This window comes from Strix uralensis, chromosome 1, assembly GCF_047716275.1.
Source record: "Strix uralensis isolate ZFMK-TIS-50842 chromosome 1, bStrUra1, whole genome shotgun sequence".
Lineage (NCBI taxonomy): Eukaryota > Metazoa > Chordata > Aves > Strigiformes > Strigidae > Strix > Strix uralensis.
Genome location: NC_133972.1, coordinates 172,668,989 through 172,695,884, shown reverse-complemented (window position 1 = coordinate 172,695,884; position 26,896 = coordinate 172,668,989). Strand labels below are relative to the sequence as shown.

Below are 26,896 nucleotides of genomic sequence, written 5' to 3'. Positions count from 1 at the left end.
TCTCCCCTATCTCACCCCCCCATATAGACCTCTCCCAGCCACATGATCCCCACAGGGGAGTGCACCCCTCCCCTCCCCACACCAATATGGGACTCCAGCCCTCCCACACCCCTTCCCCATCCCCTCACAACCCCCCCCAATTACTCCATAAAGCACCAGCCGCTCCTCCTGCCTACCCCCTCCAGTAGTCCCTCTTCCCCTCTCCTGTTCCCTCCCCCCCAGCTCTCTGGGGCCATGGTGTCCATTGGCCATGATAGGACCCCCCTCAGACCTCCCTCGCACCCCCAGAGCTCTGGGCATGGCAGGGATGTCCCTGCCTCATGGCCAGAGAGACCTCAAGAGATCAAAGGGACAGAGTCCCTGCTTTCTCATGGCATCCTTTCAGGCTGGGGAAGAGCAACAGAGCAGGGAAGGTGTCACAGGTGGGAAAGACTCCATGTGAAGTTGGCCTTCATCCCGCAAGTGGGATGGTTTCATCGGGAGGAGTTATGGCAGCCCCACCTCCATGTGAGCACTAAGGGCTAAGGCAGGGAAAAGGGGAATCTCCTGCTCTGCCTTGCGTGCCATGGTACTGTTGTCACCCAAAAAAGTACAGTCATTTTCCACCCATTGACTCTGCATCTTCTCCAGACCACTCTCCTGAAACGTGGTCACACATGGGGTGAAAATGCGAAGAGTAAGTGCAGAGATACAATGGATGGGGAGAAGGTCAGGATCCATGCGGATAACCTGGGCTTCACTGGAGCCTGGGCCAGGAAGTGGAGGGAGAGCGAAAGGGCCATGTGCCTTCACTGAAGGAACAGGGGTGAAGATGTCCCCTCTCCACATCTGACCATCCTCAGAGCAGGGGACCTAGGCAAGAATGCCAGCAGCATGCTCAGGGCAGCTCCAGATGGAGCCAAGCTGCTCAGCAGCCTTAGGTGTATCACAGATGGCCTGGACTTCTCCGTACTGCTAACTCCAGCAGACCTGCCTTGAGTTGCAGAGAAGTTTTTTTGCAGGTCTTGACTCCACATACACACACACCAACCCGTTCCTCACGCAACAAGACAGAGCCTCCCTCCACCTCCCTGACCACTGTGCAAGAAAGCGGAGAGACGGGCTGGGTACCAACAGGGTAACAGAGCATTGACACATGGTGTTGATTCGATTGTGATTATCTACTTCTATCCAGTTTAACACATGACACCGAGCCTTCCTGAATTATCTCCGTTTCAGATTAAAGCACTTTCCATGATTAAAAAAAAAAAAAAAGCCAAATTAATTATACTGTAGAAGTCAGCAACACATAGAACAGTTTTTTTCTGGCACTCATCCACGGCTTTCTAAATGTCTGGACCCTACTGCGTGTCCATCCAGCTGATGGGACATAAATCTGTCTTCCCTGGATAGTCAGCTCTTCACATGCTCTTCACCGAGCTAAGTCACATCACCTCTTGGAAACTCTCAGGTTCAGGCACTGTCCTCTGATCTCCTCCATGAACCTTCTGCAATTCACCAACACCCTTCTTGGAGGGGGCTGAGAAATCCAAGGCCAACCTCAGAGGGAATCCGACTTCTGTATTCTCCCCTATATGTACCTCCAATATTTCCAAGAACTGCATTAGCCAGTCGTTCTGTTTATTCACCGTCACCAAGACAAATGCCTTATTTTTGATGTGTACAAATAATGACAAATGCTCAGACTCTACCAACCAGTTATGTATTCTTATAGAAAGTATTAATTTAGCTTGACAAGATCTATTTTCCATAAGTTGATTGCTATTAATTTCTCTGTTTTAACGACTATGCTATTATTCAATTATAATCATAATATTACCCACAATCCCCTAATTTTTGGATCCCGTATCAGATGGTGTGTTATTGTGCCTAAGACAGATGTGAGGCGGATGGCTCTGGAGTGAGGCTGTTGTGCTTACAGATGCATGCTCCTCTCTCCAGATTTTGGGAACACTTCCACCCTTCTTTTACTAAAGAGCAATGATCCCCAATTAGCCTTAGCCTGCTCTTTTAAAACTCTTGCATGCCAAATTACTCCGTCTTGTTTCTCTTAAAAACATCTTGCTTTATTAGATGATGTATAGCATGTTTTCTAGCTGCTGGTGTAATGAAAAGTATTTAATTAGCTTGGGATGTGGATTAAGTAACCAGGCTCTTTTCCAATTGCAGAATACAGGCATTCATTGAAATTTCTGCATTATTATAAATAAATCTGTCATTTCTATCTAGTAACAAACCAATACCATTAAGATTTATTTTGGTTTTATTATACTCTAAACTTTCCTTTTTATTCATTTTAACCATCTCGAACAATAAAATTCTTACATCTTTTTTTCCTCTTATCTTTTTCAAGCTTTTAATTTGTAATACTTGCTATCAATTTATCCTTTGTCCATATCTCCACAACAGCTTTTACTTTCCTTTTAAAACAGACTGTTGTGGTTTTTGTAGATATTGGTTTATTTGTCTTTGCTTGTTTTTTTGGGTTTTTTTGTGGTTTTGGTTTTTTTTTGTTTGTTTAGTTGGGTTTTTTTAGTGCTCTGGTAATCTTTTTCATTTATGGGTTTGCAGATATCTAGAAAAGTGCTCTTAAAAGGAATCCTAATTATCCTTAACTTTTTTTGTTTAAGCAGGCTTTCACAACAAATAGACATGCTTAAAGCTATCATTCTTAAAGAATCAAATATGTGTACATGCACACCCCCTGCCCCCAAGCAATTTGAACTCTCTCGAAATGTGTGAATACAACTGCCTTAACATCACTTTCCATTCCGAAACCCAGCTTCACTCATTTACCAGCTTTCAGAGTAGGCTAGGACAGATCTGGGCCATGCATCAACAGAAGTAACCTCATCCAAAAGAAAAAAAGGAAAAAAAAAAAAAAAGCAAAAGGAATCAGGAAGCCTACCAAAACAGGAAACCCCAGGGAATGTATCAGAAAACAAGTAACACTGCCTAGATGCTGCGCTGGTCTCACCCTCTCATGGCAGAAAAGCTGACAGTGTAACGGTGAATGCAATATCAGAATAAAGTCTATCCAGGGCCAAAGCCACACTAGGCACTGTCTGATATCCATTTCTAGATGCACATACAGAAAGAGCACATAACGGTATCTAAGCAAACCAAAAAATAATTGTAATAACAGCCCTTTGCTCTTATAAGATCTGGTTTGATACTTGATTATTTATCCAGTTGGATTCAAAGAAATCAATTGGATCAAAGCCATCCAGTTTTTTACTTTAAAAGCTGCTATAAATCACATAAAGAATGGGCACTGTGGGACATGCTGAGTCAGAAACTTGGTGTAAATCACCTCAGAATAAGTCCAACTGTGTCATTTAATAGAAAATGAAAATTTGGCCCTCGTTACTACCAATGATTTGTAATTACTAGCAGTTATTAAACTATTGAGAATATTCAAATGCTGGGTGCTTCAAAGAACATGCCCAATTCCTCTGGTTTGAAGCTCCTCAGAAGAATAACCCTTCTTTCCTCTTTGTAAACCTTCTTACTTTCCTATTGTCATTGCCCTGCCACTCTTTTGATAGAAACACTGCTGCACCCTTCTGGGATGTGTCTTGGAGCTGATTTGGGGGAACATATTTGCAGGTAGGAGGGAGTCACCAGCCTTTTTTCACTGTCCACGTGCTACCATGTGGCAAGAGGCAGGCTAAGCTCAGTCTTCACAGAGCTGAGTGAAAGTTTTCTTGGGCACTGCACCATCCCAAGGGCCAACTGATACATCATCTAAAGGTTTGCTCATCGCTTCACTCATGGCTCTCAGGCGAGGTGCCAGCATTGCCTTATTCCCAGTGTGGACGTGATGGTACGAACCTTCATTCAAGCCTAGCTTCTGGATTCAGCATGTGTTTCTTTATTTTAAAATTAATTTCTCTTTCATGTGGTTGCTGAGAAACTCCGAAAAATGCATGGTTCAGTTGCGACTGGGAGGGTTCAAAATCACAGCCGTATTGATATGAAATTTTGTGAATAATGCCTGTCTTGTGATTTTGGGTGAATGTTTGAGCCTGTCCAGCAACATCTGCTGCAGATACCACCAAGATACCACCAAGAGAGATCTAGTGGGATCTCTCCATGATCCAGGGAATCATATCTGAGGGAGTTTCAATCTTGTTGGATGCAAATAGTGTTCTCCCCAGAGAACGGTTCAGCCAGCAAACATTACCCAAAGCCTCATAGTCCAGGGCAGACTCCAAATCCTAAATGATTTGATCTCTGAATTTTGTAATACAAAGATTGTTTCACTGGAATCTGTTCGAATTACAAAAAAAGGATATTGCAAAAAGGGGATGTTGCATATTTGTATGCAAAATACTTTCATCGTGGACCTGATTAAAAGCTGCAGAATAAAATGGGATTTTAATGAACAGGTCCTTAAACAGAAGTATGTGTGTATGTTTGCGTGTGCATGCCTGTGCATACAGGTTTTGTCTGTAGATCAGTATTGAGCCTTTATTTTCTCAGCAAAACCTTTGACTGCAGAAAAATACACTGGGTTTGTAATGGAAAACCCATGCTTACAGCTCGGTGGCAAAGAAAAAGAGCAGAATTTGAGTTATTCACAAATATTGGATCCAGGTACACTAATAAGGAAGCAGAATTATTTCCAGGCTGTCTCAAGAGGGGAGGGAAGAAAGAGGAACTGTACTAAAGGGAAAACGTGGGCAGAATATTAGAGAACAGTGTAGTCAGAATGATTACAAGCGAGTCAAAGAGGAATTGTAGAAATCCCCAAACCAGACTGGCGTAAAAAACATTGTACTGGAAGCGTTAGCAGGAAACCTGACAAGTTGGTTCTGTCTCTAGTGTCTATGGTCAGATTTATCTCCAGTGTAATTCCAATGATGTTCCACAAGAAAATGTTTCACCATATGTTACAACATGACTATGAACATTATCTGAGCACTTGATGGGAAAAAGCAATTAAGCACTGTCTTGTAGATTTAAATAGGAGCTAAGCACATGCTTAAGGACTTTCTTAAATAGAAATGCTGTTCTGAATAGGAATTTGCACAAATGGAGAGCCGTTGTTGTGGGAAGAGGCACGGATCAGAAAGAGTTTTTAAAAATGGGGTACATATTTGAGACTTAAATAATACGAATGATCTCCAGAGGTTTCTTCCAACCTCAACAATTCTGTGGTTCTCTGATCCTTCTTGCCATTCCCCCCTCACTAACCAGGCAGGTCATGCAAGTTCTTGGCACAGGTCCAGCTGGCAGATTGATTATTAATTTGGAGAACGAAACAGAGATGAAGTCAAAGTTAATCCTTTTTGTGGGATTCCCAAAAGCAATTTTCATTTCCAGCCAAAGGCTGCCCCAGAGCGTCTTTCAAACACTTTGGCTCTGCACAATAGCTCGGGACAAAAAAATGTACAATCATTTTTCTGCAGCAAGTGTGTCAGAGTCACCATTTCTGCAGGACCTCAGGGTTGGATTAAAAAGTGGATGGTTCCCAGGAAAAGTGGACATGAAAAAGTCTGCACCTTTTGAAAAAAAAAAGGCTGATTAAAAAAAATTAAAAATCTTTGATTGGCTGCTAAAACAGTCACAAAGGATCTCACGCCAGATAGGTAGATACCGAAATAAATTAAATGCTAAGATTAATATGGGCTAAAATCAATCTTTAACACTCTAGCTGCTCGGGAAGTTTTCGATGCTGTCAGTCCCAAAGCAGTAATCATGTTTTCGTTAGTTTAGACCTTCCTAAGCACTGACTAAGAGCTGCAAAATTGTTTCGCAAGGGTCATCCTATTAACCAAGAGATAACTTTGCCTTTCTATGATCAATGCACTGGTTGAAAGCCAGGCTGAGCTCTCAGTTATGCTACTGAAAATCCTGCGAGACATCTCATACATCCAGCAAGTCAGTCTAAGCTTACTGGAGCAAGTCCTATCCTCCTAGAAAAATCATGCACTTCTGCATCTCTGAAATTGAAGTGTAGCACCAGTTTGGTGACATCCGTGTAACTCAGTCTGAAAACTGAAACTCCAGTGAAATAACTGACTGTCCAGCACTTTTCCTACATCCATTTCAAAGAAATCAAGTGTCATCAACCTCATTTAGCTGATGAGGAAACTGAGGCACACAAAGGAGATGCGAATGGATACAGTCATGGAAGAGGGCACTAACAGAGCTCTGGGCTTTGGAGGAAGCCGTCACTCCTGGAACTACTGAGCAACATCACCTCCCAGTCAATAAACGCATCCATACATCCTTTGGCTGGGTTCCCTGGTTTATTCACAGAAAGGAAAAAAAAAAGCAACAACCAGGTCTCTGGAGCCCCTCTAAAACTTTATGCTCAAGTGTTAAGATTGCTCTGTCTCCTTCTAAGTTTTGTTTGGCACTGACGCCCTTTTTCTCACCTCTACCCCAACACAACAGACCTGGCACTGAACAAAACAATTTTCGGCCGGTAGGAAAGAATCAATAATTAGATTAGCAACTATTATTAAATTAGCTCTTTAGAAAAAACAATGAAAATGGAAAAAAAGGGGGAAAAAAAGCGGCCACTATTGATCCAGTTGCTTGGTGCAAGGAAAGTGAAACCTGAGCAGGAATTCTAATTGTATTTTCTTCTCAGAGGCCCCTAATTCCGGGTGTATTCTGCTGATTTACTTCAGAATTGACACAAGCAAAATTAAGACAAAGGTGATTTTTTTTAAAAAAAAAAGTCATGATCTATGGGAAATGAGGGATATTTGGGATTTTCTCTAGGTCCTTTTCTTTTTTTGTGTGGTGGAGGGAGGGACAGGAAGAGAAAGTTATAAGGAGGTTAAAAGCAAGGCCTTTTCCCAGCTGTGAATTCATAACCACGGCTAACCAACTTGGAGCATTTTGCAGGGGACAAGGTTACTTACTATCTGCAAATTAGCCCAGAAAAAAATGAAACAGCTCATATGTAGCATCCAGTCTGAAGCCTTAATTAACATCAACAATGTTAAAACGCACAAAGAAATACGTATTACCATTGAAATAAAGCATATGGCTGGCTAAATACCCGTAAGATTATCTGGAGATAATCTTTTCAGACACCATAAATACAGCTGACGCTGAGCCGTAATGACTCTCATCAGAAGGCCACGCCATCCCACCGGAGAGGAAGCTCAGCACTTCCCAACATCGTCAGTCTCCTGGGCTTTGGACTCTGCCGTTTAAAATCCAGAGCATGTGGTTGATAATTAATGAGCACTCTCCCCCTTTACGTCCCTGCTCCACAGCTCCAGAAGGCGGCCTGAAATGCAGACATCACCTCTTGCAGATGAAACTTGCACCACGCCTTGGTCTCCAAAGACCTGCCTCAGTGCACAAGGAAGGGTGGGACGGGAGACGAGAACTTGGCCGCTGGGTCCATGCCCTGCGGTTGCAATTTTCTTGTACTTCCCTGCCAAATTTCCTTTCCAAAGGCAGTCACAGGACAGATGTTTCATTGGGTTGGACCCCCAGAGCGACAATTCTTCCCCATGTATCCTACCCAGGAAGCCACTGAACAATCCTTAACATGTGCCACAAATGTCAAAGTTTTGATACAGAAGATCTGATACCATGGACTACATAGAGAAGAAATAGAGAAACCAAAGACACTGGTAGTGTCCTTGGTCTCTAAAACAGAAACAAATGTGAAAATCCCTGTGAGGTGTCCCAGTATTAATGTTGCAGAGGAAGCCAGTTCAACAGCTCCTGCTCATCAATCCTGGGGAGATATCCCTTCCTGACCCCAGTTCTAGTGGTTGCTTAATAACTACAGATCAGATCTCTTCCATAGTATCACAGCTCAACTTACACACAACATCAGGAATGTGGCTTGATGTATCATAAGGGTTTCTTTTTTTTTTTTTTTTTGTATAACATATTTGAAGTCTTTTGTCTTGTGGATTTTTTTCCTGTAAATGGATGACATTTTCAAGCTCCTCTACAGAACCCTGTGAAATAGAAACAGAAAAGCCTACAGCTCCCTATAATCCCATGACTTTGCGGCTTTAAGAAAAAAGAAAAATCATTCTTTGATTTCACTGCACTGCAAACACTGGTATCATCAGGTCGGCTCACCTGTCAGTGACTGCAGAAGGTGACCTTGGACTACTTTCTAGATCAACTTCCTACCCATCCAAGACTTTAGCCTCTGCTCTTAAACTTGTTATTGCTATCTGGAGCACCGTTACAGCATTTCTGGGATCCCTCCAATGTAAAAAGTCCAGGCCATACCTCCTAATCTGACTTTTGGGCAAAGCTGCCCCATTGGAGCTTTCCTGCTACACCCAAATATCAGAGCAATAGACAGTTCATTAGATATCATTATCATCTTCGGAAAAAGATGAAGTGGGAGCTACTGTGAGAGTATTGTAAACAGAGGTTGGGACTTTCTGAAGTTGGCTTTCCCAAGTGGAGGGAAGTGCACCACTGGGACAAGAGGGGAAAGGAAAGATGAGCAGTAAGATGGCTGGTCTCATTATCATATAGGGCTCCTTTCCAACAAAGGACAAGGTGAAATCAGTGAGTGATATATCTGCCTCGCTCCCACCCCTACATGACATTCACAGCTGCTTATCCAGGCTTTGCAGGACCGTTCCCTTCAGGAGCAGCTCCTCAGGTGTCCTTGACTAGAGAACTTGTATGGAATGTTTTGGCAGGTCTTGCAAAGCACTGGTACCACCCTGCACGACCCTCCTGAAATCACCTGCTTTAGCAAACATGCAGTAAGAGTGTATGTTCCATCTGGCCATGAAAATGTTCAGCTTACCCTCTCAGCTTCCACATCAGCTTTCCGGCTGTAGTTTCTCAACTATCATGAGATGCCTGACACATTGTAGGCTTGAGGCTGGTTATGCAGTTAGTCCCTCTCATGCTAGGAAGACTCAAACTGGATCATGGTCCAAAAGATGGGACTCTGCTTTTCTGTTTAGAAAAAGATGCGGCTCCACATCAGGTATTAAACCATAGGTGGCCCAGGCAATCCTCTTTCTCTGCCTTGTACAACAGCCAGTCATCCTATGATCATTTCTGAGAAACTGGGAAAGTTTCCTGGTTACACAGAAAACAGTACTCAGTGCACCGAAGTGATAAGCAGCAGCCTTGTCATATGTACTGAAAACATTTCAGGGAAAATCCTCAGAGGAACTGAGAGCATTAGCAGAGTACACTGTTATCTACTCCTGGACATCATGGTCCCATGCTCAAGTCTCATGGGAAAGGAGACTTGGGAAGAATTGGGAAACAAGGTAGTAATTGCTTTTTCTGAGCATACCAGATGCCAAAATAAATGTAAGACATTGCAGCCAGCAGTTAACAAGCTGGAAACGCTCCCTTTGGCTAGTCAAGGATGTACAAATGCACTCGGTTTAAAGGCAGGGAGAGCAAGACAAACACCTGGTAAGAGATATCTCACATCCTCTTTAGGGTATGGTCAGGCTGCCTCAGACACAGCAGCATCTATGTCCTGTTCAGCACTTCCACCTTCTTAGCTGACCCCAGCAGAGCCTGAAAGGACTCAGAGCTCCCCGCCAAGCCCTCAGCCAGAGCTCAGGGGAGCAGAAGGATGGTTAGCTGGCATGGGGAGATGACCACAACCCCATGGCTGCTCACACCAAACCCTGACAATGACAGGGCAGCAGGCTGGTCCAGCTGGGGATTTGGAACATTGCTCTGGTACATGTGACTGAAAGGAAGGAGGAAGATGAAACTGTGTGATTAGCTTTGAAAAAAAAACCTACAAATCCCAGCTCTGGTCCAGATCCCCTGTCACTTGTGCTCTCCACCCTTCCCTTCTCTGAAACGGCCCTAGCAATCCTGATTCTCTTCCCAACTTTTCATGGCAAAATCAGGGACACAGACTGCCTCTTGTCTACCTACAAGCAGCACTTCACAAAACAGCAAACAAACACTGCTGCCGATGTCCCAGCCCTGTCTCAAAGAGTACAGGAGGCCCCAGGGCCAGCTTGGGAAGAAGGATGGCTCTCTTGCCACCAAAACACTAGCTCCGGGGTATGTTGCATCTCAGAAACTTAAATCAGAAAATTTTAATGGCTGAGCGCAGGGCTAGCGGATAAAGAGACAAAGAAAAATAAATCAGGCAGATGACAGAGGGGCTGGGAATAGAAGGAGGTAGCAGACGGTAAAAGAAATTAAATCAAGAAGCCAAATTAAGGTGCTGCAGGCAAAGATGAAGATGCTGGATTAAAGATTAACCGTAACCAAGAGGGAGATGCAGTCCTTTAAAGGTACAAATTACTTCAATGCACTTAGCAAAACCCACACAAATGTCCTAAGAATAAAGTCCTTACAGATGCGACTGGATCACAGTAACAGATAGATCTGGACCTGGGAACTCTTGATAGCTTCACGCTCCAGTGTTTCCAGCTGAGAAAGGGTATTAAAAGCAGAGCAAAGGCAATCACCCTAAAAAACAGAAAGTCCTGTGTTGGGTGAGGCAGAGGGGAGGGGATGCAAGAAGTCCTTTGAGAAGGGCTTGGCACTGTACAAACAAATTCTGGGCATTTTTAGAAATTATTTTGAATACAGGGGAGCTGCTGAGCCCTTTGGAGTTGTCTGTTCACTGAGCATTTTCTCATTCATCTCTTGCCAAATTACTCTAAAGGAACGGTGGGCGAGCTCGAAGTGGAAGTGCACCTTTCACACCTGCTTCTTTGCAGCCAAAAGCGAGAGGGCTCAGCAAACATCCCCATCAAATATCAAATAGGTGAAGCAGGTCATCCTTCAGCCCAGCTGCTGGGCACAGAAGATACTTGTCCCATTATGCCATATTATGTGTTTGCACCATTTGACATAGCCGCTCTGGGATTGCCAGGAGAACGGCTGCTTATGTGGTGCCACCTCCTTTTAGCACAAGCAGCTCACATTTTGCAGTGGGAGCATCTAAGACCCTGTTTTTGTGAAAGTAAGGAGAGAGGTGGAAGAACTAGATGGGGGTCATGGGGTCAACTTTTTTAAAACCCTGAAGCATTTTTATCATGCCTTTCAAACATACTGATAAGGTTCTCCTGGGCAATACAGACTTGTTAAGGACTGTACAGACCTCAATAACAGCAAGTTACTTCTGGCTGTGTTAGCCTGTCTGTTATAGTCCAACCCGGCTCCTCAGAGAAGCTTTGAGCCTTGCTGCTGCTGACACAATCGTCGCATGATCAGAACTTCAGGGAAACACCAAAAAAACCCCACTTTAAGCCTGCAGTTGGACATCAGTGAGCTCTGAATCAGGCCCGAGGAGCAATTAGAAGTTCAGAGAGCCAGGTGATAGCAGCAAGAGGCAGGCACACACACACATGTGTATGCAGGGATGCTGCTAGATGAGGTTTAGTCAGTGTGACTTCAGCGAGCTGCACTTTTTTCCCTGCCAGTGCTTTCCTTTCCTCCTTCCTTTCCCTCCGGCCTCCTTTTCCTCCTCACTCTGCAAAAATGAGCATTTCATGGAAGCGGAGCAGCCAAGAGAAGCAGAGCTGACAGCCCCCTGAATGTGTGGAATGTCTCCCTCGTTCCCAGTTCAAATTTCAGAAAGCAACATCTGCCCGTTCCTGAAGGTCATTTGGATCCTGGTTCAGGGATGCTGCATCGCCGCTCACTGCCTCCTCATTGTTATTCTGTGTCTACAGCTGCTATAGATGTCCTGTCACATTATATGCCAGTTTGTTACAGGTTTTGGGTGGGAGGGGGTAAATAAAATGTAAAGCAAACCACAAAAGCCCACCCTGGTGAGACCAGTGTGATTTCTGACTTAAGTGGGTGTGTAAAGGAATCTGCTAGAGGGTTTGCTTTGGATTTACATTAGCAGAAGAGGAGGAAACCTCTGGGAAATAAAGATGATGCTAATGTAGTGAGGGGGCTGGTGCAGTAGTGGCTAAATAAATGCTAATAAATAAATGCTGATGTTTAAGATCATGCTGCCCCCTCTCCTTGAACAACCTGTTCCCAGCCCTCCTGGGTGCTGATCAGATGGTTTCTCACCGGGGGTCGATGTAAACAGCTCCCTGGTGGGCAGGACCCGATCAATCAGAGGGAAAGGGGAGATCCCTCAGCGGCTGCTCGGCTGGGAAGAGAGCAGCAAGCAGAGAGGCGGCTGGATTCATCGATTCCCCTTCAGCCCCGAGCCACGCTGCTGGGAACGGTACCTTGTCACAATTTGACACGCATGACAGCAGTGAGGGTGCAGGGATGCAGAAAGCCACTGACAGCAAAGCTCAGGATCAGAGTGAAAGTAGAGAGTGGTGGAGCAAACTTCCCTTTGCCAGCTTGCTAAAAGCCTGGCTGGGCTGGCAGGAGGTTGAAACACAAATCAAGCTCCAGACCTGCAAAGCTGGCAGAGGTTTTCCTGCTGGAAGATTTACCCGCCATGCAAGCCCTATGGTTTTATGTGGACAGGGTGTTGTCGGGCCGCTCTAATTCCTGCTTTTCTCTGCCGCTGGATCCGGCTGAGAGAAAAGACATGCCTGACCCATAGACAGAGCACCCCAGCATTTTGCAAAGAGCAGGAATAAGGAGCAGGTGCTGAGCAGAGCGACACGGATCTGCTTCTGCTTTTCTTAGGAAAGCAGGTCACGGGGGAGGAGGGGGAGTCATTTCCCAGCTTTGCCGATGAAAATGTATTTAACCAAAGCTACGCTGGTATCCAAACACTCCGCTAGCCCCTGGAACTCATACAAAGAGGGATTGCTATCAAAACCTTTTAAACCCACTTTCTGCTAATGAAAATGGCTTTCAGAGATACAGGCTGGTGCAAACCTCTCTCCTCCCAGCAACATTTCTTCATTAAGCTTTCTCCTCCCTCCTCCCCATCCTGCCTTATCTCTGTACATCTGGGCAACACAAAGGACAGAGTGCTCCCTGAGAAACCCAGGCAGTGGACCTTATCTTACACTTCCAGCAACACCCCTACCCTCAGCCAAACCACTTGTCCAAATTGGACAGATGTTGCCGTATCTGTGCAAACTTGCACTAAACTGTCTGATGTATTTTGTGTGCTGCCGTTAAGCCGAGTTGCAGTGACAGGCTTTGGAGGGACTCAAAGAGGATTCACTCAACAGGGAGTTTCTAACTTCCCACTTAATAGGAAGACGCTTAAATACTCCTCAGCTAATTAAATACCTGCCAATTATAATGCAGCACAAGCGATGACTGTGCTGGCTAAAGCAATTTATACTGAAAAATATCTGTGCTGCCCTGTCTGTGGTTTGCAGCATTGGGAATGGCCTTTATTGCAGAAAACAGGTGAAGTGTCTTTTTTTTCCTGCCGATCTATCCACCCCAATCTGCCCAACAATAATACGCACACACGCCAGTGCCAAACACATCTATCACTGCCTTCTCCCTTGGCAGACTGATCACTTTAGCCTGGCTTCTGCAGCTCCTGCAGACCTGTGCAGATACCTTGAGCTCCAGTTCCATGCCACGACGTCCTTGCAGAATGTGAACCAGCTCCTGCTAGTCAAAGGCACTGACTTGTGGGACTCACCCTTCCACAGAGCCCAGAGGGAGCAGGATGAGGTCTATAGCTCCCAAGCTAGGAAACTCAGAAGTCCCACTGAGACTCGCTGAGATCTCAGGTATTAAGCAAATAACAACCAAATGCACTCAATCTTCCTGATACTCTCTTTCCCATGGCTCAGGGGAGGAAAGGATCATGGGAATAAGCCAGCTGGTATCACCACTGCAGATGAAATTCAGAATCCCAGCAGGAAGCTTTTATCCTCTGGCTCAGCAAAGCTGCACATTGCCAGGCTGTTGTCTCCAAAAGCCAAGCTGGCACCTGAAGCCAAGAGTCTCAACAGGAGGAGATCAGCCTGGGCATGCAGAGGGTGAATAAGGGGGATTCCTGCTTGTTGCAGCTCTCTCCACCCCAGCTGGGAAGGTGGGGAGAGGGGAATGTCCAGAGCAGAAAAGCAAATGAGCATTGGCAACAGAAATAGGAGTTGCTCAGCTTTTCTTTAAGGAATAAGCAGTGGAGATTTTTCAGAGAAGGAAGTTTCTGGAGCCATCAGGGAAAGAGAACGGTTTGGAGAGAGAGGGTCTGGAGAACAAAGGGAGTCCAAGTGTGTGCATGTGTGTGTAGAGGTGATGAAGTTGATCAGAACATCTAGGGACTCAGGGGTCCTGAAAGGAAAAAGGTTTGGAAACCACAGCACTAAGGTGTGTGCTGGTACAGGCTTGCTGTATTCTCCCCAGCCCATCCAAATGCCCTTGCTGACATTGCTGGCTTGTGAATCAAGGTCTTACACACACACTGAACAGCGAGTAGACAGGTGCGTTAGGACCAAAGTGATGAAGCTGCTGGTTCCAGCCTTCACCTGCCCAGGGGTAACAGAATTGAGCAGGAAATGTACAGTGGATGTGACAGCTCCCACTCCATCCTCCTGTTTGATCTTTCTTTCTTTCCTGAGATGACAAGCGATGTCAGAGTGATGAAGGAGTACTGCTCACAAGCTGGGGGCTCCCTGGCCACCTCTTCTGATAGCTTTCCTGGGAGGGAGGCCAGGCGAACAAAAGTGCTCCTTGAAAGTCCCATGTTCAGGGGACCTGAGACCAGGTCCCCCCCGTGACTCCAGCTTCAGGGCAGCAGAAATGTTCTGAGAGCTACTGTCAGTTTTGTTGCATTTTGAAACCATCTTAACCGTGAAAGCCTCAAAAGCAAAGTGACACTTGTCATTTGACTGACAGTGCTTTCTCCTGGCTTTTCTGTTCACCAAAACTCTCCTAAAACATTAATCTGGGTAAAGAAAAATGTTAAAGAAACTTCAGAACTGCAAGTGACCTAGAAAAGGAGTTTTTTGTTCAGCTCTAGTTGCAATAACAACACATTGAAGGCTGTGAAATACTCAGGCACGACAGTAATAGGAGTCATGTAAGTCCTGTTTCACAGACTGCGGCAACAGCTTTTTACTGCTGCTGAAGATGTAACAGGCAGGACAATCTCAGCTGCTTTCCAGATCCCAGGAGGAGCCAGCAGAGCTGGCAATTAGCAAAAGCATCTTTTGCACTTGTAAACTGAATGAATTGGGTGGAAATGAACTGACAAGCAGGGAAATGCCCTGCGCTGTATGCCATTTCTAACAATACTTCTGAGATGCCTGAGTGGAAAGAAATGCAGCAGCCTCCAAGAAGCGGGGGTGGAGGTGGGGATTTCTTTTTATAGCTACATGAAAAAAATCAAAACGATTTTTGTCCCACAAACATAATACTCCTGAGAACACCGTGATGGGATGCACCTCCCCATCATTTCAGACTTGACATTAGGAAGCTTTTCTTTACCAAGAGGGTGGTCAAACACTGGAACAGGCTTTCTAGAGAAGTTGTCAGTGACCCAAGCCTGTCAGTGTTTAAGAGGCATTTGGACAATGCCCTTAATAACTTTTGGACAGCTCTGAAGTGGTCAGGCAGTTGGACTAGATGATCGTTACAGGTCCCTTCCAACTGAAAATATTATAGTCTAGTCTAGTCTAGTCTACTCATCATCTCCACACTATTCCTTGTGTGGGCACGGAGGTCTCCGAGCGTTTCTGCCCAATCATGCTGAGCCAAAGCCAGTTCTGAGCTGCAGGTTCATTCCTCCCCTGCCCTGTTACAGGAGTCTCAGTCAAATCATGTCCAATATCCCCCCTCACCCTAAGCAGATTCTTTGCTGGGACTAATCAGTGCAACTTTAATGACTGCGAAGATGCGACGGCTGCAATACAGCTGCAGCCGTGTGTGTGCTACAGCCTTTCCTATCACTGCACTCATGCTGGCTCCCCACGTGCTGGCATGTGCAAATTACACCTTAGGCATCAAAAATCCCTTCCCTCCAGGTAACCTTGCATCTGAAGGATGATTTTCTCAGCCAGGACCCGGATCCTGCAGTAATATTAGACACAGGGAGCTCCCTCTGCTCTCCTTGTGTTGCCACATGTGCATCAGCCCCAGAGACACTTTTTTGTTGAAGCTGCCTGGACTTCAGGTGCTTTGCCCTGCTCATCACTACCAGTAATTAAACAGGCCCTTGGCACGTGTAGCTAAATGTCAGCAAACTCTCCAGCACAGTTTTGACCGATTCATCGGACACAAGGACTGGAAAGGCTCTGCCTGAACACAACAAACTTCCCAACAGCAGTGATACACTCCTGCAGCTTTCATTTGTGCCCATATGGAAGATCAAAGACAAAGATACCCCAGCTGACAACCAAAAGACCTGCAAACAGCCCTTTGCAGCACTTGTGCCTCAGCTTCAGATTAAGGTTGAAATCAGAAAAAAAAATATCACATGCATATTGATAATCCCTAGGCCAAATTCTGCGGAGTGACCTTGAAGTTGTCAGGAGCCTTGCTGAGGTTTGAAGGATACTCAGCATTCCTTAAGATTTGACATATGAGCTAAACCCGCCATTAAATAAATAATATCCACAGCTAAAAAAAGAGTAGCATTCTCCTAGATCATCTCCTCTGGGCTCCTGTTCTCCCAGTACAGGACATAGCTAACTTTTATTCAGAGCCACCAGCACAGCCGTAAGAGAGGACAGGAGATCTGAGTTGTGGCTCAGCTCTGCTCCTCCTTGGTGACAGTGGATAAATCACTTCCTCGGTTTCTCCTTCCCCACCTGCAAATGACAGCAGTTAGGTTTTTGAGGACAGCCCATAACTCATCAATGCAATTATGACCATTTTTGTCCCCTTGGCTAGCTGGTGGTAGACTGGATACGTGACCAAAAACTGAGAGGAACTGATGTACTTCCCACCCACTTTGCTGCCTGCTCTTCCATCCATACCACAAAGACTATCCTCAAACCTTTAGAATTCACCCCAAGATCTAGGCTCTTGCTGGGTCAGGCTTAGGGCCACCCTGCCAGGCATCAGGCTCTGGCAGAGGGTAAATTTGTTCCCATCAGAGAGAGGTAGCATCTCCCCCACCTGACTTACCATCCCACCAATGTTACACATGTGCGTTAAACCACCTTGGGAGGCAGCTCTGGCTCAAAGCAGAGGGCAGCTCCGGGAGATTAATACTCATCTTCCAAAGGGTCATTACTGAGATTGAATCAAAGTATTTGCAAAGCCCTGGAAAGGGCCTTGACAAGTCTGAAAATGATTATATACCATGTAATGGGGCTTTCTGACCTTGCTGCATCAGTTATTTTTCTTTCTGCAGTTCCTGACTGAGTGTTAAAGTGGATCCCAATAAATCCAATGGTCAGGACAAAGAGGATTTGTCCTCTCCAGGAGAAGATCTTTGCCCACTGCCTTCCAGGAGGGCTCAGCGCTGCCTGCCCTATGGGGCTGCCTGCCCCTGCTCTTCCCACTCGTGCAGCAGGTCAGCTGTAAGACATCGGTTCGCCCTGCAGTGGGGGAACCTGCCGTGCTCCGCATCGAGCTGGCTGTCAGAGCGGGCTGGATGCTGCATGCATTTGCTAATCTGCTCTGCCACACGGCTGAGAGGTCACCGTTAGCTCAGGCAGCTGGTGGGATGCACAGGTTGGTGTCCCGTGCCATTACGTGCTTGGTCTGGTAGAGATTGCCCTGAGCCTCCCTGGTCCCATTCCGCTTCATGAAGACTGAAAATTCACATTGCGGTACTCGCTGCTGCTCACACGATCGAGGCGTGATGGGCAAAGTTGACACAATGTGAGCTCATCTTGCATGGATGACCAGTTCAATCTTAAAGCTCATGTTTAGTTAATCAGTTCTCAGTGATAAATAATAATACTTATTTTTGCTACTTACTAGCACTTAATGGAGCTCCTCACTCCTAAATTTCATGACATTTAGAAGAGCTGTCTGATGATATTAGCATAGTAGACCCAGGGAAAACTGAGGCACAAAGCTTACACTGATTTGTCTAGACACACAGAAAGTTCATCATTAGATGAAGGCTGCATCCTAGGCACTGTGTCCTCTTTTTGCTGCTATGTTTTAGCAGAACACTTCATCTCCTAGCGCAGTGCACAAGCAGTCAGGTGAAAATGAAAACAAATCCTTTTCTCTTCTTTAAAAATAGGGGCAAACTTTCCTGTCCTTATTCACAATATTCCAGTTCTCATCACTTTTCCTCCACATCCATCAGTCCTACCCACCCTTGAGCAATGACATGGACTCATAAACCCGTCTCTGCACCTTGACCATTTTCCATGGGCTCCCATCATGAAAGTCAGAGCTCTGCAAGGTATCTGGGACTGGAAGGGCCAATATTACCACCCCAGTTAGGACCCCCACTGTGGGGCAATCCATTGCCATGGAGTATGTGCTGGTGGCTTTTTGTGGCTGATTCATAAAGCGGACAAGAGACTCGTTAAGAATACCAACTCAAGAAGGTTTGATTTAGCCCAGTCAGTAAAGATAAAGAACAAACTCTTACATGGTTGTCAAGAGATTTTAAGAAATACTGAGCTCCCCAAATTTTAGCAATCTAAAATTATTGTGATTATGGTGGGTACTGCTGTATTTCTGGCTTGCATGCTGGTGTAGTCCATGGATTAATTAAAAAATGAGGCATTTTAAGAAGTTCATCTGGACTTGCCTCAGTCTTGCAAGGAAATTGAGCAAAGAAGCCTGACAGGAAAACTTTTTACTATGTTCTTAACAGAAATACATAGGACGTAACCTGCTTGAGCATCTACCTAGTGCTGATGGTCTGTCCTTTGGACACCCTTGGCCCTGAGATGCTTGTGGTCATAACACACCTTCCTCACATCATGCACAGGCTGCTCTGCAGCCTTCAGCTTCCAGCAAAACCAAATGATGCTCCTGAGGATACAGACCTGAAATCCTCAGGATGTTGATAGAATCTGCAGGTTTAGAGACAGAACCATTTGGGAAGTCCTGCTCTAGACTGAGACAGGCTTTCTTGTGCTCGTAAAGGGAGAATAAAATCAATCCAGCAAAGAAGTACATGGAGGTACAGTGACTCTGAATTTTACACACAGAGGGTGCTGAGCATCTTGTAGTGCAGGTATTTGTCTCTTCTCCATGTGCCTGAGCCTGCCTTGAAGTTGCTTCAAAGCTGCACCCTGCTGGCTATTGAGCCATTGGAGTTAGAGCACACTAAGGGCAGGCTTCAGATTTCCCCAGCCTCCTTTTTTTCCCCACACTTAAAAGCCTGGAGCTGTGAATCAGAGCTCTCCACCAGCACATACACTTGCCTGTACTCCGTTATTACATTCTCAGCACATACAAGGTACCACACAGACAAGCACCAAGTGAAATGCAGCAGAAATGCACCAGGGAGTGGGCCTGGAGACACTTCATGCAATCTGGGAAGTCACGTTGGACTTCCACCACGTGTCACCAAAAGCCCTCAGCTGCCTGGCACTTCCATGGTAGATGGCCACAGAAGGGCAGGTGGCTGCTAAACTTATACCCTCCCATCTGCAAAGGCAACGTGAGTAAAGAGCATCGTGGCTTCAGAGCAAATATCTGTACATAAAAAGAGCAGGCAGGGATGCAGGCAAACCATGCAACCCCAGTGTGGCACGCACAGCACACTGTGCTGAGGTTTGTGAGTGCACATCCCCCTGCACACACATATACACTCACTCTATAGCTCCTGCATGCATTTAAACATATGCTGTGCTTGTGTAGCTGGAGACTCACTGCACAGATGAAGGATGGCTCGGGTTACCAGCCTCATCTGGGCAATTGTGTACATTTGTGCACACGCACATGTAGTTTTGTGTGGTCCAAACATGAACACATAGACACGCAAACATATATGTACACAAATACTGCCTTGTACTTGCAGATACCTGCACACCTCGTGTGTGCTTACATTCACACTGACACACCACCAACACCCTGCAGCCCTGATTGTGCACAGAAACACACTCGCGTCTGTCTATATGCACACTCGGGCACCAGCACTCGCCTGTTCCCACACATTGACCCTTTTATATCCTTGCACATATTTTGCACATGTGCCTTTATACGAATACACAACACCCACACGTGTGGACGTACAAGCCACTCTGAACCCCACGGTGCCCTGGCTCACAGTGCACGCTCAGCACTGAGTTGAGGTTGGGAATGGCACCACTGAATCCAAAGCCCCTTCCCAGTGGGAGCATCCTCCAGGCCTCAGTGTCTGGCTTCTGCCAGTTCTGTAAAGGGAATTAATTTATTCCATCCATGTTCCTGACCCCTTTACTAGGGAAGCAAGGGAAAAGCTGGAAGAATCTGATTCAGAGCCTCTGAATCCTTTCTCCTCTCCCCCTTTCCCTTCTGTCGAAAGCCATTAAACCATGCTTTGTTGGCAGGCAGCAGAAGCCCTGTATCACGCTGCTTAGCTTCTCCTGCATCCTGTGCTATGAAAGGCACTGAAGAATAAGCCAGCTCCTGCTTTTCCAGTCCCACAGATAATGCTGACTGCTGGGCAGCAGCTCAGCAAAGGCCAAAGTGTGACCCTTCTCCTGAATGGGGATGGGCACAGCCCTGGGATCTGCTGCTACATCGTGCCACCTCCTTTGTGCTAACTGGGAACTGGACCACCTCTTTCCTGCAACACCTGGAAGTCCAGGTGACAAAGTGTTTCCAGGAAAAGGTGACCTTGGAGTAAGACTGGGAAAACAGTCCTGTGGAAGCAGTTCTGCTTGGTGCTTCCAGCAGCCCCAGAGGTCCAGTTGAGGAGAGGAGCTAAACCCTCAGGCTCTAGAGGTGTGACTGGGATTTACTGCATTAGCCCTGCATTAGTTTGGTTTACTCTCATCCAGGGCTAAAAAGGGGCTTCTGGGAACATAATACAACCTGCCTGGTTACACACTGCAAGTGCAGTCAGTCAGGCTGAATCAGGGGGTACTTTTAATTGAGTTTAACACAGGGAAACTAACGGGAATATTCAGATTAACATCCCTGCATGCCCCTCTGTAGACAGGCTTTACAAAGCACAATGCTGCCTTCTTTCACAGACATCCCCTCCATACCTCCACAGGAGCACTCAGGAAACACAGCATTTGCAACTGGAGCTAAAACTGCAGATGTTAGTTAAGGGAGAAGGAACAGGGGTACTGGCAAACCTCAGCACAGACACCCTGCATGGGATCACGTGAAAGGCGTGTCACTGGCAGTGTTGCTCCCCTACAAACAGCTGGGGTGTTGCGGTAGAAAATATATAATATATAATATGTCATGCATAGGTCCAAAGAGGAGAGAAGTGCGCTGATTCCTCATGGGGCTTTGGGGCTGTGACAGATTTCCCTTCCTATCTGTATCTGGGGGGACTCATCTATTTTTGTCACCATAGACAAGCTGTGTTACTGCTTGATCTACAGCGCTGGCAAGACCGGTAATGCGCTAGGTGATGGACAGAAGAAAAAGGAAGCTGTTTCCTGGCTTTAGAAAGCTTTTCTTCTAAAGACAGGTGCTGGGAGATGGATCAACTGATGTGATGAGCAGGAAGTGTCCGTGGGATGCTATAGATACAACCCCTCCTCTGTGACACTTCTGGTGGTGAGGAGTACTAGAAGAAATGGACCTATTTTACATGCTCCAAAGAAAACCAGTGAGTAACCACCAAGACTGAGATCACATTAAAGTCCCAGAAAGCACAGAAAATAAAACTTCACGCCTTTCTCTTTATCCAATGCATCAGGGGCTTTCAAAAAGTAAGGTGAAGCCCATGGAGCCTACACCGTGTCCTGCTCCTCACGCTGCCTTACACCACGCATCAGTGCACAATTCTCCTGTAATCATGTAGGACGCGCACTCAGGAATTCAGACAGCTTGGGTCTCTGTAGATTAGACACTGGGCATCCCACACTGAAAACAGGAATTTCAGGCAAAGCAGCTGCACTGCAAGGCTCATGGGATGGCTGGAGCATAAACACGCTAAAGAGCCCAATTACCCTACAGAAAAACAGTTGTGCCTAACAGAAAATACCTCCTTCCATGACATTTTTGGGGCTCCTCTGAGTTGTTCCAGACAAAACCAAAACAAACAAAAACACCCCCACAAATGTACTATGACACTGCAGAGCTCTCCCTGTGGACTGTGATTCTGTGTGATCAGCTTTGGTTCTACCAGCCTGTGGTCCATACAGCTCTATCAACCATCCCCTTGAAGGACCACTATACACCCTACACCTCAAGTGTTTAAAGAGCCCATGAGCAGGACTGTCCTCAGCATCTGTGAGCTATATTTTAGGATCCTGTAAGTTTTGAAACAGCGATAGATTGATAGTCTACTTTGGCAGCATCATAAAACACCGCTCCGTGCAGTTGCGAATCTTCGGGGGAGATTTCTGCTTGACCTCAGCTGGGGCATGAGATCCAGCCCAGAGCCAAGAGGATGTGATTTAACTTTGCTCCGCTAGCTGAGGCACTGTTCGTTTCGTTCTCTATGCCTAACCTTGCTGCGCACGGGTCACCTTCCTAAACAGTGAGGTCTGCATTTCCTAAGTTAGATAGGTTAAAGGCTTTAATTACTGGAACAGATGATCTTTCCCAAGGGGAGGTAAGAGTGTCCTTGAATCAAAACCACAGACTCCCAAGGCACTTTTTCTTCCAAGCGCAAAAAGCTTTTATGCAAATATTTTTGAAGGTTTGGAAGGCGTCTTAAGATCAGTTATTATAATGCCTAGCTCTTATTATGCTCCTTTTGGAAACAGAGAAGCAGAGAGTAGTTGGTGGCTGAAGCCAGGCATATCCCCTATGAGCAAGCATTCCCTGTGGGATGAGAGGTCCCTTGGCAATGCTGACGTGCTGGATCCCACCCTCTGCACGTACAGGATTGGATTTCACACCTGCGTGGCACGATGTTCTCTCCTGCCCCATGAGCTAAAATACAAGTCCCAGCTGGCTGGCTTGGTCCCTGCTGTCACCGAGGCAGGGCATGCTGAAGGGGAGAATGATCCTTCACCTGTGGCTGTGGGTCCATCAGTCAGTCAGTCAGTCAGCCTGATCTCATGTTGTGTCTCCAGACACATGATGGCTCGTGACTGTTCCTTTTTATCTCACGACAGTCCCCATTGTTTGACCTGATCTCATGCTCAACACCAAAACCCAGCTTTGGAGGTCTGAGGACACAGCCTCATCCGCCCCACGGGGCAGCAGGACTATTCGGTAACACTAACTAGCCCCGCATCTTCCGCTGCAGCCATGAAGCAATGCTGCCACCACCAACAAACTTTGGTGACTGTTTCCCTGTTCCCCTTGCCACATGGCATCCCTCTTGTGCACCGGAGCAAGGTAGGTGAGAAATACAAATCTGGAGATGGACAAGAACATAAAAGCACGTAAGATGACTACATCTATTAACTCCCTCCATCCCGTCCCAGCAGGAGAAAGAGGGAGTAGAGACCAGATCCTGCCTGGGTTTTAACTTCAATAGGGTTAACCAGCTAATAATTACTCCAAATGAACACCCTTGGAGGACAGCCAGAGAATCCCAAATCATTCTCCGATTTCAACTTTCAATTTACCCAGCCAGTGTTAAGCTCATTAATCATACTTGCAGCACCCAACACAACAGAAATTAGTCCCTGATCTTCTCCCCTCTTATTTCATGACATGAGGAGTTGGGGGCAAGAGGAAGAGACAAGAGATGGAGAGGTGCCACCCACGAATCTAACAGTCACTCAAAGGGGCTGGGATTAATAAATCAAAAATCCATTATTAATATTACAAGCTTAAATATCTATCTAAATGCAAATGAATGAACACTCAGGAGCTCTTCCTATTTTTTTTTTTTTTTAAGTGCTCTGTTCAACAGCTTTGTCTTGGAGGAAGCACATGGCCACATGATAATTGTCTGTTCTAATTGCAATTTTACAGTTCAACCCTTCACGGCCCATGGATTTTAAGTGGCCTTTAAAGGGCTGTGGCATGGTTTGAATGGGATTGAAAGCTCAGGTGGCTGCAGTAACAGGCAGGAGCTCTCATGTGAAGATTGCTTCGAGTTTCCTGCCTCTGTACCTGTTCAGTCACATCGGCTGCAAGGGGTTAAATCCAGAGGCTGGTTCACTGGAATCGGGTGGAGTTTGGATCCCCAAGATCCGCAGCCTCAGATGGATGACTGTGAACATAGGGAAGGTCCCCCTGGCCAGCCAGCCTTGGAGCAGGAGCATGGAGAGCCTGCAAAAGAGCAAGCTTAAGAGACAGCAGTGTCTTCTGAGCAAACAACACCATGGCAGGCTGGCTTGGGCTGTACAGGGAATATGGCAGGGTGAATAACAGGCAGAGAAATTAAGCTGTAAAGCCGTTAAATTGGTCAGAGCTGGGAAAAGGGCTTTCCTGAGATTCACCCACTTCCACAACTGTCTTATGAGACTGATCAGTGGGAAAACCTCCAACTTAAAGAGGGGGGTGTCAGGTAGGAGAAGATGGGAGCAGAAAGGGGAACCACATAAATGTGTCTGGACCTCAGGGTTTCCTGGCTCAGAGTCACCAGTCATGATCTCTACCACATACCAGGCAACAGGTCCAGGGTGTAACCTAAAAATCCTTGCTCCAAACAGGAAACAATTATCCAAAACTGTGATGCAAAGCCCTTGACAACTCCAGAGTGCCATTCAAGTTTGAGGTGAGTATTCAGGCCTGGAGAGTAGGGTTTGCATTGTTTCCCTTTCATTAGACTTTCCCAGGAGGCGGCAGTGGTAGCAAATCAGCTTTAAAAATATTGCACAAACAGCTTGGCAGCTCCTGTTGCCAGAGCTCACTGGATCAGATCTAGCTTTAGAACATCCCCTAGCAAAATCTGCTGACATCAGCATTTTGGACTTTTTAACTGCTTGAGATTGCAAACGTTGGTTGAAAACACTTGCAGACGTGCACACACACACCCCAACACACACAGAAAGCAGGAACTTAGCAGCAACATTTGTGCAACCAATCTGCTGGGGTTTTGGAAACCATCCTTGACAACGGAACCACAGCATCGGTGCCAAGAAATTGCCTGCTCAACTCTTAACTATGAGCCCATCCTTTGATGCTGTGAAGATGCAAGGATTAAAGACTGAAAGCATTCCTAACACCCCACGCTCCCAGTGAGATAACAGGCAGCCAAACAAGTGTCAAGCCTTGGGAGCAAGTCCAGCCAGACCTCCCAGGACAAGGCAGAGGTGACTACACTGAACTGGGCACTGCTTCGCCTCCAGATCAGCAACGGCATTCAAGCCTCTCAAGCAACATTCAGCACTGGCCAACCCTTCATCTTTCTCATACCAGGCACTTTTCAGTGCCAGCTCTGTCAGATATGTACCCAGCCTGAATGCCATCGCTCTCTCTCAGGTCCAACCATGTGCAGACAGGATTTTGCTTTTTTCTTGCTCAGACTACAGCTAATTAAATCCAGCTCTGAGCATGGCAGGGAAACACCTTCATCCTTCTGGACATAACCCTCTCTCTAGGACACAGAAAGCCAAGACCAATGAGATGCTGTGCAGAGCAAAAGGGACATTGGTTCCAACTTCTGCCTTTACCTGCCAAGAAATGGATTTGTATACAAGTGCTTTAATCCCCTTCCAGCATGGACAGACAACAGATTTAGCAGAGCAGGTCAGCTCCTATCCAAGCCTCCTCCTGAGTCTGCTCACCTATACACAACCCTGTGGGCTGACCTACACACTCAGTCTGCTCTCTGGCACATAGGTAATATAATAAAATCCCATTTTACTAATGTCATGAAGGTTCACCTGCATGCTGTCGTGTGAGGTCTGTGTGTCGTGTGGCATGGTTTGAATGGGATTCTAGCACACGCAAGACTCCTGCATCCCAATCATTTTCTAATGCTGGAGTAATTTTCACTATGACCCAGAGGGACCAGTTCTGCTCTGGGCTACAACATCTGTGTGATTTCACAAGCAGCGAGTCCCTCTGCATTCTTCAGCTTTGCTTTGGATCCACTCATACATGTGGGATTAATCACAGACCAACAAGAACAGTAAGATGACTGCAAATATGTTGCCCGCCTATGTGTGTATATGCTGCTTAATGGAGCATATAAGGGGAAGAATAGAATCATTTTTCAGATGCTGCAGATAATAATAATAAATAATAATAATAAATGCAGAGGTGTGTGCCAAATACATGAGATCTCAAGAAGAGAAACCAGCTGTAAGCAGAAAAGAAGTCATGTTGGTCCTCAAAATGAGATACAAAAGTCAATGAAGTAAAAACACCATTAAATCAGACACTTTGTATCCTTGTCAGGCTCACTCAGGGTTTAACACCACACTTTCAGAGTGTATTTTTTTTTTTTTTTCTAAGATGCACACTCTCCAACAACTACTTCCCATATCGGATTTATGCTCCTGACTCTTTGTGGTGACTTGGGATTTCTTTTTGACCTGCTGACCACCATCACACCTCTCAACACCTCCTGAACAACACCAGTCACTGCAGGATCCTGGCAGAAATCATTTTACTGCATGGCAGCCGCACAACACACACTTCACCACTGCAGACCATATTTGCAACAGTGGGCTCTGATTTTGCATTACTCTCCTTATGATGCACAATTTGGGATGAGAGCTGAAGAGAGCCAAGCACTGCTATATCGAGCTCAATTTAGGGCAATCTGTGAATGACTCCACAGTCCTTGGTCTCAGTTCATGTATTCCTCATGTGGGAAAATCCAAAATAAGAGGCCACTTCTGCAAAATGTAATCTGGGGTCCAAAACATCAAAGGAAAATGCAAACACTCCTCCCTGTGAGCAGAAGAACACATGAACATCTCTGCTTGGACACCGACAGAGGTTTCCCTGGTACAGGCGTACGATGCTCCCAGCATACAGGGCCCTTCATGAACTGCACTGACAACACCTGATTGCAGATCTTTAAATATAAGACCTGATTCAACTGGCACTAAAAGACAACGGAGTAAGAAGGGCTGCATCTGTGTGAAGAAAGAAGCACTCCCCACCAGGGCAAAGGACTTCTCCAGCCATGAAGGTGGACGCAAGAAAAAACTGAGTA

At 46.0% G+C, this 26,896-nt stretch overlaps 1 protein-coding gene across 5 annotated transcripts in view; it reads right to left on the bottom strand.

Annotated features, from left to right (window-relative positions):
* Positions 1 to 26,896, bottom strand: part of ADGRB1 (adhesion G protein-coupled receptor B1) — a 283,323-nt gene that overhangs the window by 89,368 nt on the left and 167,059 nt on the right. The window lies entirely within an intron of this gene.